The sequence below is a fragment of the Solanum lycopersicum genome, chromosome 9 (genome assembly GCF_036512215.1).
Source record: "Solanum lycopersicum chromosome 9, SLM_r2.1".
Taxonomy (NCBI): Eukaryota; Viridiplantae; Streptophyta; class Magnoliopsida; order Solanales; family Solanaceae; genus Solanum; species Solanum lycopersicum.
The window spans coordinates 52,076,138-52,092,552 of NC_090808.1; the positions used below are offsets into that span (position 1 = coordinate 52,076,138).

The 16,415-nt window shown below is 33.8% G+C and overlaps 1 long non-coding RNA gene across 1 annotated transcript; it reads left to right on the forward strand.

The window, feature by feature from the left end:
• The first annotated feature begins 671 nt into the window (after positions 1-671).
• On the forward strand, positions 672-4,528 carry LOC138338330 (uncharacterized). Its single transcript, XR_011211794.1, has 2 exons — positions 672-804; positions 4,246-4,528. It is a non-coding gene; the product is annotated as an uncharacterized lncRNA (long non-coding RNA).
• Positions 4,529-16,415: the final 11,887 nt, after the last annotated feature.

Genomic DNA, 16,415 nt, shown 5'->3' on the forward strand with positions numbered 1-16,415 from the left:
CTTGCTTATATTTGTATTTATCGAGCTTATGAAGTGTTAAAATGATTTTTAAATATTTTTATAGTTAGTATATTTATTTTCATAAAGTTTGGAGGTCAAACGTCCAAGATTGTCTAAGCGTTCGAAAGTTAGGCCTTGAGACGTTCATGTGTGTCTTGATCAGGCCTACCATGTTTGGACGTGTTGCCTGTAATTTTTTTGGGTGAAAATGATGTGGAAATTACTTAAATTCTTAATGTTTTTATTTAAATTAGAAACGTCCGGGTATGACTTTCCAAGGGCCCCACAAAATGGGTCACAAAAAGGACCCAAAGGCTGTCAAGACACTGCCTTGGCAATGTCAATCGACGAGCTGAAAGGGCATCCCGTTGGTGGACTGACGCCTTGTCGATGGGGAGGATTCGATGGGAACTTAGACTTGAGAATTCTTGGCCACGTGACAACCTCATACCCAAACGATATAGGTACAAGACGGTCCGTCGATGGACCCACGCCCCGTCATTGGGGTCCGTCGATGCAGGCCTGCAGTCAATGCCATGCACGCTGCCTAAGTATGGGGTGAATGGGAAATTCACACCATGTGCTAACCTGAACCTAGGTGGTTTATTTACCTATTTTTAAGTATATATAGATGATCTAAAATGTGAATATCCCATACCCAATCCTCCAAATCAAAATCAAACCTCCCTCTCTCAAAATATCCTCTCTAGAAACCTCCATTGAAGGTGAAGTTCAAGGGCAGCGTGTAGACGGTATTCCCATGGAGTCTTCATAAATTTTTATTTTATTCTTAAAGTAATAGAGGTATGGTGATTCTTCATCTCTATTTAACCTTTCACTTGGAGAGTTAATCTTAAAGTTTTCAAAAAAATGTCATAATCAAATCTCTTCTTCTTCAATCTAGCCACGAGTTCTTTCTTAAATTGATTTCAAAAGCACAATATGAATGTATTGATGATTATCTAATGATTTTTACGTGATTTTTAATCCAATTGCATGATGAATCCATGCTCTTTTACAAATTCAATTTTAATCAATGTATGGTTTTATGATATTCATCTTATGCTTACCGATTTGTGATTCAATTATGTTAATATGCCTATGTTTATTGTATAGAATGTATATTCATGTTTAATTGTTGATGAATGATCCAATTAGATCAATGTATAAAGATTTGATCATGCCTAGCATATGTCTCTATGTGATCACTATAACATTGTCATTATAATGCACGAATGAGGAATTCAATTATGTTAAATTGATTGATAACCAATGTTTAACATTTATATATATTATGAATTATATGGAATGGATCCAATGTGGATCAAGGTTTTAATATTAGATAGTATTGATGCGTGTTCTCCTATCTTCTATAAATTGCTTATGTAGTTCTATGTATCTCAACTCCATGGTAATTGGTTTATGAGTTGGTATTGGGTTAATGGTACTTAATATACTTCCTATAGTATATTATAACTTTGTGTTGTTATCCAATGTGGATTGATGCTTGAGGACTTGATCTCTAATTCCTCTTTATTGTAATTCTATGATGGTCACTACACATCTCGATTTCTTGGCAATTGTAGTAGGATTTCGTTTAAGCCATGATATATTTCACTACTGCCTTCTATATGTGTTATTGATTAATTGTGAGTAGGAATAATTGATAATCAATGTGGGGAAGAATTGGTAAGAGATTAACTTCCCTTCACATTCTATAAATTGATGATGTAGTGTACTTAATATGATCTCAATATTGTTATGATTAATGTATAATGATGAAATATGATTGATGCTTAATACAATAGAATTTGGATACAAATATATGTGCTTCTACTTTCTAGTATGTTGGTGATGTCTTATACTAGTTTGTAGCATGGTCTTGTAGTGGCTTATGCATGGTTTCTTTTGTGATTAAAGAATATTTAGATACTACTTTTATATTAATTTTTGATGAAAAGGAGTATTTATCAAGTATGATCAAAGGGTAAGAAATTGGTAAGAATGACTTTTCCTCTCTACTTTCTCATAGTATTGATAGTTGATGAAGCCTTGTATGGCATTGTGCGGTATGGTCCATTTTTGTTGATGGTGTTTACTTTATTGAAAAAATATATGTGATTTTATCATGGCCTTGAAGGCAACTATACTATGAATGTGTGATGGTGATGAATCACCCTAATGTGAAACCTAGTTTCCTATTCTAACTATTATCAAGGTTGTGTTGCTAGTGTCATGAGCATGTAAATAGCTATGTTAAGGTTATATGTACTTTCTGCCTATGATGAAGTACTATAATGTTATATGTGATGTAAATCTAAGATAGGTTCATAAACACTAAGCTTACTGTAAGAATAGTGTAAATCTTACATAAATATGTCTTATGCTATGCTAACCATTCTATGATGTTGTGTGATGTATCATTCACTAGGACGACTTGATAGTTGTACTAGTATAGGCAAGGTCATGGGACCTTGTCTATGTATTTCACACGTGTACCTTGATAGGATAGTTCAAAGGTTGGCCTTCGAAGGACATGCATAGGACTATATGAACATGTTATGAATATGACTTATATGCTATGATGTTAAGTATATTATATGATGAAGTGTGAATGTGCATAGTGTCTTGAAGTGATGATATGAAAGAATTGCTCATATAGGTACACCTATAGACTTATGCATTGATATATGAACAAGTGTTACATTTATATGTAATGTTAAAGGTTTGCTCACATACAAGAAAATCTAGTCAATAGAGGGGCCTTGAAAGGTGTGCTCATGTGTACCCTAAAACTATATAGGTTCTTGGATATGCTATAGGCATATAAGAAATAAATATCCTAAGCCTATGTTTTATGAAGTGAAGTAATAAAGACTTTTCAATAAAGGGAACTTAGCTTAGCACCGAGTTAAAAGGACAATGAGAGGTTTTGACTTCCCTAGGAGGAAGATTCCCCATTGGTTTATCACAGAGTATTGACTTCCCTTGGAGGAAGATTAACCATTAGTTCCCATAAGGTTTGACTTCCCTTGGAGTAATATTCACCAATGGTTCCACATGAGGTGGTGGCTTCCCTTTGTGGAAGGTTCACCCATGTTTTCTCATGAGATGAGGCTTCAATGCTAACGAATATGTAGAAGATCATGTATATCTCTTAGTTCCATAAACTATGCTTGCAACATAGGATCTAGCAAGTGAATTCACTAATATGATAGCATGTGTTAAAGTTCTACCTTGGCTATGTAAGAACACCTTCTTTTGGTGTAAGGCTCTACAACACCAGATTCCATGTGTAGCACCCATAGTCTTAGTGTCGGTTAAGGATATAGTTTCACTAAAGTAAATTGGACAATGTATGTAAAGAAAGGACTCTAACTATGATAACCTAAGGTTAGTTGCTTAGTGTAGGTGGGGGTATGGGACTTCACCCATGCATTGCACAAGTGAGACTAGAGAAAAGTCCTAGGATGGTATTCTAATACATGTGTCTATGATTACGGTTCTCTTGCATGAAATTGTTTTAGTGTCTACATGATGAGATGATATGCACTATATTGGTCCTAATGACTATCTGGTGAAGGTTATTGACCTGAATGAAGTTGTCTTTACATGTTATGTTGATGTATGAAGTTTTAACGTTTGTGGTCTCATGAAGAGTTTACTAAGTATGTGTGAAGTTATGGGCTTCATATGTACATTGAACTAGTAACTATGATTGTTGTCATGAATATGATCTTATAATGACTTATATGAAGTGAATAAAAAATATATGCATATTGATGTAGCTTACTGAAATGTCTTATGACCTTTACTTGAATGTGACTTATAATGTGTTATACTTCTATGAAGACATGTGTTGTCTTATGTAGGTGGTATGTATTCTTTCTTTGTGAACTTAAGGTGATGTATTTTACCAAGTGTCACTAAAGGGTTTCTTAGGAGGTTGATGAGTTAAAAGAAAAGGATTCACTGTATTGTGAACGGAGCTTACTATAAAGTGACCCCAAATGTGGCTTAAATCCTATATTTGATTTTATATGATGTTTGGCTTTTGAATATGTCTATATGATGTGAATGATATAAATGCTATTTTATAAAGATTTTATGAAGATTTACTCAAAAAGGCATGAAGTATGCTTTCAAGAAAAATGTCCCATTTAAATGCATGTTTTTGCATGGTTATCATACTTAGTTCATTCTTAAACTAATCCCATTCTTCTATACTTTTTACACAAAGTGTAGGTTATGGATGCTTGAAGGATGTCGATATAATTAAGGAGCTTGATATGTGACTCCCAAGCTCAAGGAATGAAATTCGTAATTCCAAGAATGTCCTAATGATTAGTTTACTATAAAGTGTATAAAGTAATACTTATGTTTTATATTTTAATGGTTGTGTCCCTAATGTACTCTAATATTGTTGAGTCTAAGATGGCAGAGAGACTTAGAGTCTAAGTATGTAATATGATATATCATATACATATATATATATGTGTGTGTGTGTGTGTGTTATGGTGACTTTTGGCATATTTTGAAGATTTTACACCACTTATGGCTCTATATGAAATTTATATGAAATAGCATGCTAGGTTGAGAAAAGTTATGTCATGATATAGTTAAAGCATGTTAGAAGTTATTATGGTTAAAATCAGTATTCTTTGGAATGATGTGTTACTATATGGTTTTACATGATGGTAGCCTAATGTTATGATTTGAACTTGAAATGCTTAGTGACTACCCATGGAAGAATGCTGTAGCCTAATAATATGTGCTTAAAAGTGTCCAATGTTTCCCTTTGTATATATGTGGTCCTTCATAAGTTGCCTAGTATGGATTCGAGTCCTTTGTATAGATTTGATCCTAGGTGTAATAATAGTATGCTTGTCTTGGTAAATATTTGTGTCTCATATTGTCATGTTTTTGTCATCAATTGTCTAAATAATGCATTTTTCGAATTTTGAAGCATGTTCACTATAATGTTTGGCCGCTTACTGTAAGATTTTTGGGAAATCGACGAAATTGTTCTTTGATTGGAAGTTGTTGAAATGTGTATAGAATTGATGCATATGAGCATGATAATGAATGTACAAAGGAGATTTGCTATTTGGAATGAAGAATGAGAGTCTTATAGCATGATGAGTCGTAGATTTGTTTCTAACTTTTTATTGTGTTATGAGTCCCTTGTCATGGAATTGATGTTTCCCCAAGAATTGAGGGTAATATTCTTATCTTTGTAGGGTTATGATGTGGGATTGATTAACCTAGAAGTTACCTTACTTTAATGTTGAAAGAAAATTAAGAGTCCTTATGGCTAAGTCTTATTGGTGTTTTCCCCTAATGATGTATGACGTTAGTGTCTATTATATTGTTGAAGAACTTATGTGGTTAAATAGTTTGACCAAACTTGAAATTTGGGGAATAACTTGCATAAATAATGAGGTTCAGAATGCCTTGGTTGACTTACTATATTTCCTTTTAAAGTGGTAATCACTTTTAAGTGATGAAAATGAAGGTTGTTAAGTTAAGATCCTCTTAAGGTGGGGTTAAATTAATATTAATTAGGTTTACCCTAAGTCGGGGATGGTGATGTAAGTAGTAAGGTTGTAGATATTTCCATCTTATCATTCTATTCTTACTTTAACTTGAATCTAATAATTTTTAGTAAGCTTGGTCATGATAGAAGTCCTGTCTCAATTATGAATTTCATGACCTTTACGTGTTTGGTAAGTCTTGATTGACACTTTCTTAATAGTCTTTTAGATATTCTAAAGTACTTGCAAAAGAATTTTGATTAACTTCATTGTTTTCTCATGTTGATTATGCATCTTGATATTCTAGTTGTGCAATTAACTTCATGAGGTAAGATAAGACACATGGTTGTAGTCACTTGTGAGATGTAATGTTTATCCGTATAATGAAAAGTTGAGTCTCTTTAAAATGAAAAGTGTATAATATATTAAAAACTATGTGACTTTTATGATTTGGAAAGCATGATTGTAGGTCCATTTTTATAAAGTAAAGGCATGTCTAGTTATTGTCCTTGTGTTTGCCTATGAATTGTAAGACTTTCCCTAAATGATGCTTACTAAAAAGGTTATTGCTATGTTAGAAATTTACATTTTGTTAAATGACTTTCTAAATTGTTGTGATGTGCTTTGTGTGGCTTACCATTTAGACTTCATTGGAAAGGATGTTTGAGCATGTCGTGGTCAAAAGGTTAGAAATTATCATGTTACAGTAAAGATGACCTTTGTGCACTTGCTTGGGTATGAACTCATGAGACTTGTAAGTGTGTTGAGGAAAAGTACATTCTTCCATTGATACAATTAAACCTGGTATGGTTGAGTATGACCCTCATAGCATTAGGTCTAACTAATAAAAATCCATTGTCAATCCAATTAACTCAAGTCTATGTGCATAAGTATGAGTGCTTAAATGGCTTTTGAGTATTGTTAGAATCTGCCTATGTGTGACCTTACATGATGATTTCAATCAATTGAAATGTAATGACCATGCTATAATTAGGAGAAGGATTTTCCTCCTATGAACATGGGAAGTGCCTAGGTGTTTGATGTATTAAAAGGTGAATGAATAAAGTTTTGCTTACTTGTATGCATTGAGTGCTAAATGGTTTGAATTGTCTTCCTTGTAATTTTTGTGAATTAATTTCTATATGATGATTTTATGACTGTTATAAGTTGCACTATGATTCATTGAAGTCCTTGTTGTTATTAAAGTGTTCTAGTTGTCATTCGAGAACGAAATTTTCCAAGTTGGGATAATGTAAGACCCCCAAAATGAGTTAGCGTGTCTAAAGCATAAAATATTCCTCATAAGGGTATAAGGTAATAAAATGTCTTATAATATGGTATTGAGGTAGTGTGCAAGGTTTGAGGTGATTTGGAAGTCAAATGTGAAGGGACGACCAAGACGTTTGACGACTAGTAACCTCTGTGCCTCATGTGTTTATACTTGCTTATATTTGTATGCTAGAGATTATGAAGTATTAAAATGAGTTATAATTATATTTATGGGTAGTATATGGATTTTCATGATGTCTAGAGGTCAAATGTCCAAGAACTACTAAGACATTCGAAACTTAGACCTTGACAAGTTCAACTATGTCTTGATGGGGCCTAGCATGTTTGGATGTGTTGTGTGTAATTTCTTTGGGTGAAACTAATGTGGAAGATCCTTGACTTGATAATTTTTGTATTTACAATGGAAATATTCGGGTATGACTTTCTAAGGGGGCCCACAAGAAGTACCCAAATGTTGTCAAGACACTGCCTTGGCAATGTTAATCGACGAGCTCAAAGGACGTACTGTTGGTGAACTGACGCCCCATTGATGGGGAGTCATTGATGGGAACTTAGATTGGAGAAGAATTGGCCATTTGAAAGCCTCATACCCAAATGATGGAGGCATAGGACGGTTCGTCGATGCACCCACGCCCCGTCATTGGTGTCTATTGATGCAGGTTTGCAGTCAATATTTTGCACGTTGCCTACGTATGGGGTGAATAGGAAATTCACCCCATGTGCTAACCTAACCCTACGCGGGTTTTTTTTACCTATTTTAAAGTATATATAGATGATCTAAAACGTGAATAGCCAATACCAATCCTCCAAAGCAAAATAAAGCCTCCCTCTCCCAAAATATCCTCTCTAGAAACCTCCATTGAAGGTGAAGTTCAAGTGCAGTGTGTAGATGGGATTTCCGTTGATTCTTCACCAAATTTTGTTTTATTCTTCTTGTAGTAGAGGTATGGTGATCCTTCATCTCTAAGTAACATTTCACTTGTGGCGTTAATCTTAAAGTTTTCAAAGACGTTTCATAATCTCAAAGTTTTCGAAGACGTTGCATAATCAAAAGAATAGTCTAAATATACTGATTATTATATACTAATTATGAAGTTATTTCAGTCCAATTGCTTGGTTAACCCATATTCTTTCACAAACTCGACTTTATGTACACACACACATGTATGAAAATCTAGTCAATAGAGGGTCCTTGAAAGGTGTGCTCATGTGTACCTTAAACCTAGATAGGTTCTTGGATATGCTATAGGCATATAAGAAATCAATATCCTAAGCCTATTTTTTATGAAGTAAAGTAATAAAGACTTTTCAATAAAGGGAACTTAGCTTAGCACCGAGTTAAAAGGACAATGATAGGTTTTGCCTTCCGTTAGAGGAAGATTCACCATTGGTTTATCATAGAGTGTTGATTTCCCTTGGAGGAAGATTCACCATTGGGTTCCCATAAGGTTTGACTTTCCTTGTAGTAATATTCACCTATGGTTCCACATAAGGTGGTGGTTTTCCTTTGAGGAAGGTTCAACCTTGTTTTCCCATGAGATGAGGCTCCAATGCCAATGAGCATGCAGAGGATCATGTATATCTCTTAGGTCCATAAAATATGCTTGCCACATAGGATCTAGCAAGTGAATTCACTATTATTCTAGCATGTATTAAGGTTCTACCTTGTCTAGGTAAGAACACCTTCTTTGGTGTAAGACTCTACAACACCAAATTTCATGTTTAGCACCCATGATCTTAGTGTCGGTTAAGGATATAGTTTCCCTAAAGTAAAATGGACAATGGGAGTAAAGTAAGGACTCTAAGTAGGATAACCTAAGGGTAGTTTCTTAGTGTAGGTGGGGGTATGAGACTTCACCTATGCATTGCACAAGTGACACATAAGGGAAATCCTAGGAAGGTGTTCTAATTCATGTGTGTATGATTATGGTTCTCTTGCATGACATTGTGTTACTTTGTACATGATGAGATGATATGCACTATGTTGGTCTTAATTATTATATGATGAAGGCTGTTGACATGAATGAAGTTATTTTTACTTGTCATGTTTATGTATGAAATGTTGAGGTTTGTGATCTCATGAAGGGTTTACTAAGTACGTTAGAAGTTATGGGGTTTCACATGTACATTGAACTAGTAAACTAAGATTGGGTCAACAATAATATATTATAATGACTTATGTGAAGTGAAGCAAAAATACATGCATATTATTTATCTTACTGTAATGTCTTATGACCTTGACTTGAATGTGACTTGTAATGTGTTATACTTCTATGAGGACATGTGTTGGCTAATGTAAATGGTATGTATTCTTTCTTTTTGACATTAAGGTGATGCTTTGCACCAAGTATCACTAAAGGGTTACTTAGGAGGTTGATAAGTTAAACGAAAAGGATTCACTTTAATGTGAAGGGAGCTCACTGTAAAGTGACCCCAAATGTGGCTTAAATCCTCTATGTGATTTTATATGATGTTTGGATTTTGAATATGTCTATATTAAGTATGTGAATGATATAAATGTTATTTTATAAAGGTTTTATTAAGATTTACTCAAAAAGTCATGAAGTATGATTTCAAGAAAAATATCACTTTTAAATGCATGTTTTTGCATGCTTGCCATACTTAGTGCATTATTGTACTAATCACATTCTTCTCTACTTTTTACATTTTACTTTTAGTATAGGTTATGGATTATTAAAGGATTTCTATATGATTGATGATCTTGATATGTGATTCTCAAGCTCGAAGAAAGGAATCCGTAAGTCCAAGGATGTCCTAATATTAGTTTACTATAAAGTGTATAAAGTAATACTTATGTTTTTTGTTTTAAGGGTCGTGTCCCTAATGTACTTGAATGTTGTTGAGTATAAGATGGAAAAGATACTTAGATTCTAAGTATTTAGTGTGATAATTTATACATATATGAAGTGAAGTTTCTAGCATATGAAAGTTTTAAATTTTCCGCTAAATTTATAATGACAAATGCGATGAATGATACTTATGGGCTTGGATAAGACTTCCAAGAGGTCAAGCACGCCATGTTATTTCTGGGGGGTGCTCCCTAGATGTGACATATGGGGTGCTCTGGCAAACGCGTTGCACCAGGCTTCAACTCAGAAAATTTATCAAACGTCCTTGCTCGTTTTCTCATCCTAACTCACCTAAAACCAAATGATTTCTTCTCCAATCACTCGGATTGGATTATTTAACTTAATTACATTCCAATCCACTTAAAAAAACACCCAAATTAGTCAACTTCATCTCTAGAATTCATCAAAAACCCAACACAATAAGATTTAGAATGAACCTCAAGAACACCTATAAACAAGAACTCTAATCTTTAAACTTCAAGAATGATTTTTCCCTGAAAATGACATAATTATCATGTGGGTGAACTAACCCAAAACTATGGAAGATTGCATAACTCATAGGGATTAAACCCATGGCGTAAATCCACAATTAAACTCACTAACGTCGATGAACGCCTTCATCCTTTCTTCTTTTCTTCTCTTTTCTCTTCTTGACTCTTCTTGAAATCTCAATTAAAACCCTAGGTGTATATTAGGATTTTAAAACTAAACCTAAAAGGATTTGACCCCTAAAATATTACTAAAAACAAATTAAATATGATTGGGTAATAAAAGGACCAAAATACCCCTCAATATTTTTGCTAAACTTCCTTAACTGGACAGTCTAACTTCAAAAGGTCAGATCTCACTCATCAAAACTCGAAACTTAGCAAACTCAGTGGAATTAGAAAGATAATTGAATATTTTCAATGGTATATTTTAGCACACCTAAGTCATCCTGTACTTGGATTTACGATCATTTGAAGTTGATACAAAACTCATACTTAACCTAACTCTCCAAATTTCAGATTTTGCTACTTCCAATTTAGTTCTTTTTGGAACTCTTGGTGCTAAATCTAGTGATTTGACCTTAATACCTAATAAATTTTGAATTTATTGTAAAATCTCACTCAATACGATGGACAGTTCGAGTCTTAGTTCGAAAAAATTTCAGGGATGTTATAATATCTCTCTCTTGGGGATCATTCGTGCTTGAATGACAGATTGACTTTGTATGGAATGGGTTACTCTTCCAAGATCTGATTCTAATAGTACACTTTCAACATATTCAATCTTAAACCAAAGCCTTAGGTTCGGGTTCTAAACCTATACATTGGGATCTCATCCCAACACTATTACTCGTTACCACCACATTGCTCATCTCAAGAATCAACCAAATGTTTAGCAACACCACGTTCAAGCTTAGAACATTAACAACTCCATGGAATTCTAATAACCAACTCTTTAAGAAATTCTCCTCTTATCATCTCCCCCTTAGGTCTAAATGTAACACTTGAAGGCTATAGACCTATTCCACATTGAAAACTCAATTATGATATCTAGGCACACATGGAAGATTATAACTTAACTGGAACTTCATCTGGTAACGTATCATCTCGGCACACCTCTTCATTCTCTTGTTACTCTTGTGACTTAGCCACACTTCACTTTCCTTATTTAAAGGTTAGGGTCTCTCACTTGTACTACTCATATTCATTGTAGAAATATCTCAATTTCTTACCTACTATATGTCAAGTCTACTGGATCAGACCTCAAGACTAACATCATCACCCCAATGTTGTCATTCTTTTGATCTTGCACTCATCTCCAATTCAAGATAAATGTTCATACTAAACCCTAATGTCAATACGATTTCTCACCTACTATACTATACCTCATTACTACTATAGCAATTTGGAAATACTTATCCACTAGGACTTCATGACAATTAGTCAATCCTTACCTCTCAGTGTTCATACCCGAATTACCATCACATACCCGAATTACCATCACATTTCACTTTATAACTTAAGTGCTACCTACTCACTTACTGTGCGCTATCTCTCGAGCAACTCTATTATCCTCTATATACCATGGGGTTCTCCTTTCAAAATTCATAAGAATAGATTAATCTATAACATTATGAATACTCTGTCTCTTCTATATGTATTCACCAGTTACACTTGATCATTAATAACACGATGACACATCATCATAACTCATTACTAGTTAAGGTATACTCTAACTCATTGACTTGCAACACTTACTCTACCTCTTTTCATGAACTCTTCACATCTCTTGCCTTTTTAGTCTACCTATAAGGGAAAACTCCTTGTTATAATCTTACTAGGTGCATGGCTATAATAACATAGCTTGTAAAAACATCATCTCCCTTACTTAGAGAAATAAACCTTTGCATACTTTCTTCTAACTCTTGCTCTTTTACTAATATTATTCATGATCTAACAAGTCATGCTACTCTTTTGGGTTAAAATCATACCCAAGATCTAAACAAACTTCTTAAAAAAAAGAACATCAGCTGAAACAAGGCTTAAAGGAAGGAGTAAAACTCACTTTTAGCTCACACGCACGATTCAAAGTAACATGGATGCATTCCTCTGATACTGAACACTTAACATAATCTTGGAATTCTCTTAAGCCCCACTAGAGTCTCATGAATTTCTCAAGACTCTTGCTAAGAACAACTCATTGATAAGGATCTTTGAACTTCACTTTTCAACCACCTCTAGCATGAGGGTATTCAAATGAATGAATATGAAAAACGCACGAGTGAGAAAAAAATCTTTATGACATAACTCTATTGCACGATTAAGATTATGAAAGAAGGGAAACTTTCCTTAAATTCCTATAGTACCTCATTCATAGAAATGGGTCCCTCAAAACCATAAATAAGATCCTATTGACACGCCTTCATACACACCCTAGGATACTTAAACTATGTGCTTAGATACAAAGTTTTTCACGATCTGAGTCTATATCCTGGACGTGGCCGTCACTCGAAAATCATGTTTTTCCCCAAGTGAACCCTCATCCAGGATGGCTGATACGGTCAAATTATACATCCCAAAGAAGTATAAGTGGTCATAATCAAGTAGAAAATACGAGGAAAATGGTCTAGACTTAAATTTAATTCACAATTACGTCTATTTAGTCAATGTCTTTATTAAAATAGGTAACTAACGGGGAGGGTTTTATGAAACAAGTTTCTTAATCAATCTAATTTAACAAGTAATCAAAATTAAATATTAAATTTTTATCAAGTTGTGAGAATAACTAGGGTATATGTGTTCCCTAAAGGTTCATAACGTCGTATTCCTAGAAATACAACTCTTTCCTAGTGTATTGCATGTAAAGTGGTAAGTTATGTATCTCTAAATCCTTATTCCGGATCTAGAGAATTTAACCCCGTACCTTGGTCTTTCTACGTGTGTATAAGTTACTGGCCATTACCTTTACCTCATATCAGACATCATAATCGATGTATGACTTAGTTATTACTTCGCACCAATCGACACTAGCCTATTAGATAGTATCACACTAAATCTATGTTTATAATTATTTTCTTATTAACTACCTCCTTGGTCCGGCAAGTAGCAACAAGGCGAGTTCTAATGTTAGCCACCGTTAACAAGGCTTCTAACAAAAGAATTATCAATACATGCAAAAACACTATTTGAGAATTGCTAAGTTGCTAGGATTATTTTGTTAATTACCCATGGTTCCCACAACCCTAGTTTTGGATTTAGCTACCCATCTAGCAAGATCAAAATTCATAATCTTAAATGAAGAAACCATGAACTTACTTAACAATAAGAATGAACCCAGAAAATCAACTTGAAATTGCAAGATAATACGAAAAACCAAATTCGTAAATTGATTAATAGCCCAAAGTATGCAACGAACAATCTCCAACACCAAACAGAACAATAATAATAGTAGTTAACCCCAAAAACGAGGTTTTAATCCCCAATTTATATAAAACATAGTCCTAAAGAAAAAGTAATTGAAATAAGGAAAGTCTTGTCCAAAAATGCGACTTTAATCGACGACCTCACTGAATGACGTCCATCGACTGCCTCCGTCAATCCATACTTTCAATTATTTTTTCTTCATCGGATAACACCTTCTTTAAATAAAAAAAATGGACCAGCAGTACGGTCCGTCGATCCATCTACGCCCCGTCAATGCTCCTCTGTCATTCCACGCTTAGAATCTTGAAGAAGTCAGGTACTAGATGTTTTATCGAAAATAGGAAAAATATTGGTTTTGAAGAGTTTTTGTTTTTTTAGAGCCGAAAATTATTTTTTTGAAGAAAAATCAAGAAAACTGTGGTTTTCAAAGGACTTAAACAGAAAAAATCATTTGATAACTTTAAAGGGGGTTCGGGGATTCATATTAACGTCTTAGAAAGGTTTTGAAAGCACCTAAGATGTTCCACTTAATTACGGTTTTCCGACAACTAATTTAGTTGGCTAAGACTTTAAAATTGCGATAAAAAATATTTTTTGGAGTTGTTTGAAAATTAATATCTAACTTTTTACTATGTGAAATACCTAACTTGAAGAAATTATTTTGAAAACTACTCAAACTTGATTCACTTTTAAGTTGTTAAAATAAAACGGCATTTGCGGGGATTAGGAAGATTCTTAACTTAAAACTAATTAACAAATAAATCAAACAAGAAACAAGAAATAAGAGAGAGGGGGAAATAGATTTGAGCCAAATTCGGGTTCTGTTCGCCTTGACCAGTTTTTGGACCCACCTCTTTTGGGATTTCCACCCATTTCAATTTTTCGGGTTTTTAACCCATTATTTTTCCTTTAGTACATGTCCTAGCCTATGAAATACAATAAATATAAATATGGAAAGAAAATACAACAGAGGCTTAGGCCCAAAATACCAAAATAAATAAGAGACAAATAAAGTGGGCCTCCTTCGGCCCAACATCTTCGAATCTTCTCCGCCTCGAATTCTTTCAATTCCAAAATCTGTACGTTGATTGATTTTTTCTATTTTTTTTAAGGGGGCTCATTCTTCGACTTTTAAAGGACAAGCTAACTCGAGAAGGAGGATGAATTTAGGTCTTGGTGGCCCAATGATAAATGCAAGGAAAGGAGCCTATGTCCAAACAAACTCCTCGGTATATCACATGCATCAGAAAACAAAAGAAATGCATAATTAATTATCCGTTAACAATCTAATACTAGAAAAATATCGAAAAAAAATGGATCAACATACTATAATTTCAAACATCTCATACCCTAAAAAATAACAAAAGAAACTCATGGCTTAAACAAACGATACAAATGTATTTACATTGCATGATAATTGATGCATATAGAAAAATCAACAAACTAACTGGATACTTGTGCAATTATCTAGTACGTTGAGAGTCGCTCTACGAGACGTCTAGTAGTCTATGACTTGGTCTTCGAATCCTAAGTCTCGGGACTTCCGCCTCATACGGCTCCATCCCGAGCTTCCGTCGGAACTTCAAGCTCAAACTAACAAAAAGCAAATCAGAGTTGCTAAATTTAAGTGAACGAAATTTGAATACCTGAAGAGGTAGAAATTTTAATACACTTCAATACATGTAGAGGGAAAAAACACTAGACTTATTCTATACTAAGAGATAAAACAATTTAAAACAAAAAGAAGAAGAAGAAAACCCACAGTAGTGCGAATGGGCAGTGAGCATATCATCCATATTTCTCCAACAACAAACGAGTTACTGTGATATCAATATCAATTTCTAAGTAGATAGACACTCCCTAATAGAGAAACTCAAAACTAAGATGGAACTAGACAAATACACAGGTGATTTGGATCATGTTAATGAAGGGGGTAAAATTGCTCTACTTTATACGTCTCAAGACAAATTAACAACAATTAAACCCAAACTTGGAATCAACTCTAACTCGCCATTTTAATTAAAATCAACCCAATCTATTCAAGGAAACTAGCAATACGAGACAAGCGTTCATTTTCAATATTCATAAGAAAGCTAACACTTTCATACTCTAACACAACACAAAATATTAATCACCGACGGAGAAATCAAATTCATGTAAAGAGCAGGGAAGCAATGGATTAGTCCAAAAAGACTCGGTGAAGCATCGCATTTGAAGAGAGTATAAAGAAAATAATAATAATAATAATAATAATAATATACACTCCCCCCAAATTCCTACCATAAATAATAAAGCAAAAAAAAACTATAAAATATATAACCCAATGCATATGCTAGACATAATATAATATCTTTAAAAAAAAAACTTCCAATCGGCTTCAAAAGACAAAACTATGTTCATTCCAAAACTGTGGAAATCACGAAAATATTAACAAATCACATACAGGAAACATGTACAGTTAAAGACTTTGATGCCTATGAAGGAACAATAGCTTTGATAAGGAAATGAGTTAAATTTTGAAATCTAAAGCAATAACACTAAACATGATTGAAAGAATTCTCATATAACCAACTAATCTACTATGATTAAGCGGAAGGTAATCACCAACTAAAGCATATAGGTACATATTAAGGAGAACAATAACTATTTTAGACGAACATAAACCACGACATTTCAAGAAAGAAAGGGAAATAAACAAAATGGCAACAGAATAATTATCAGATACAAACTCTAAGGAAAGAGTAGGTCACACCCTATTTCGATCTTAGAAAAATATTAGGAAGCGCCGTCAAAATGTAGTACAATAAAGC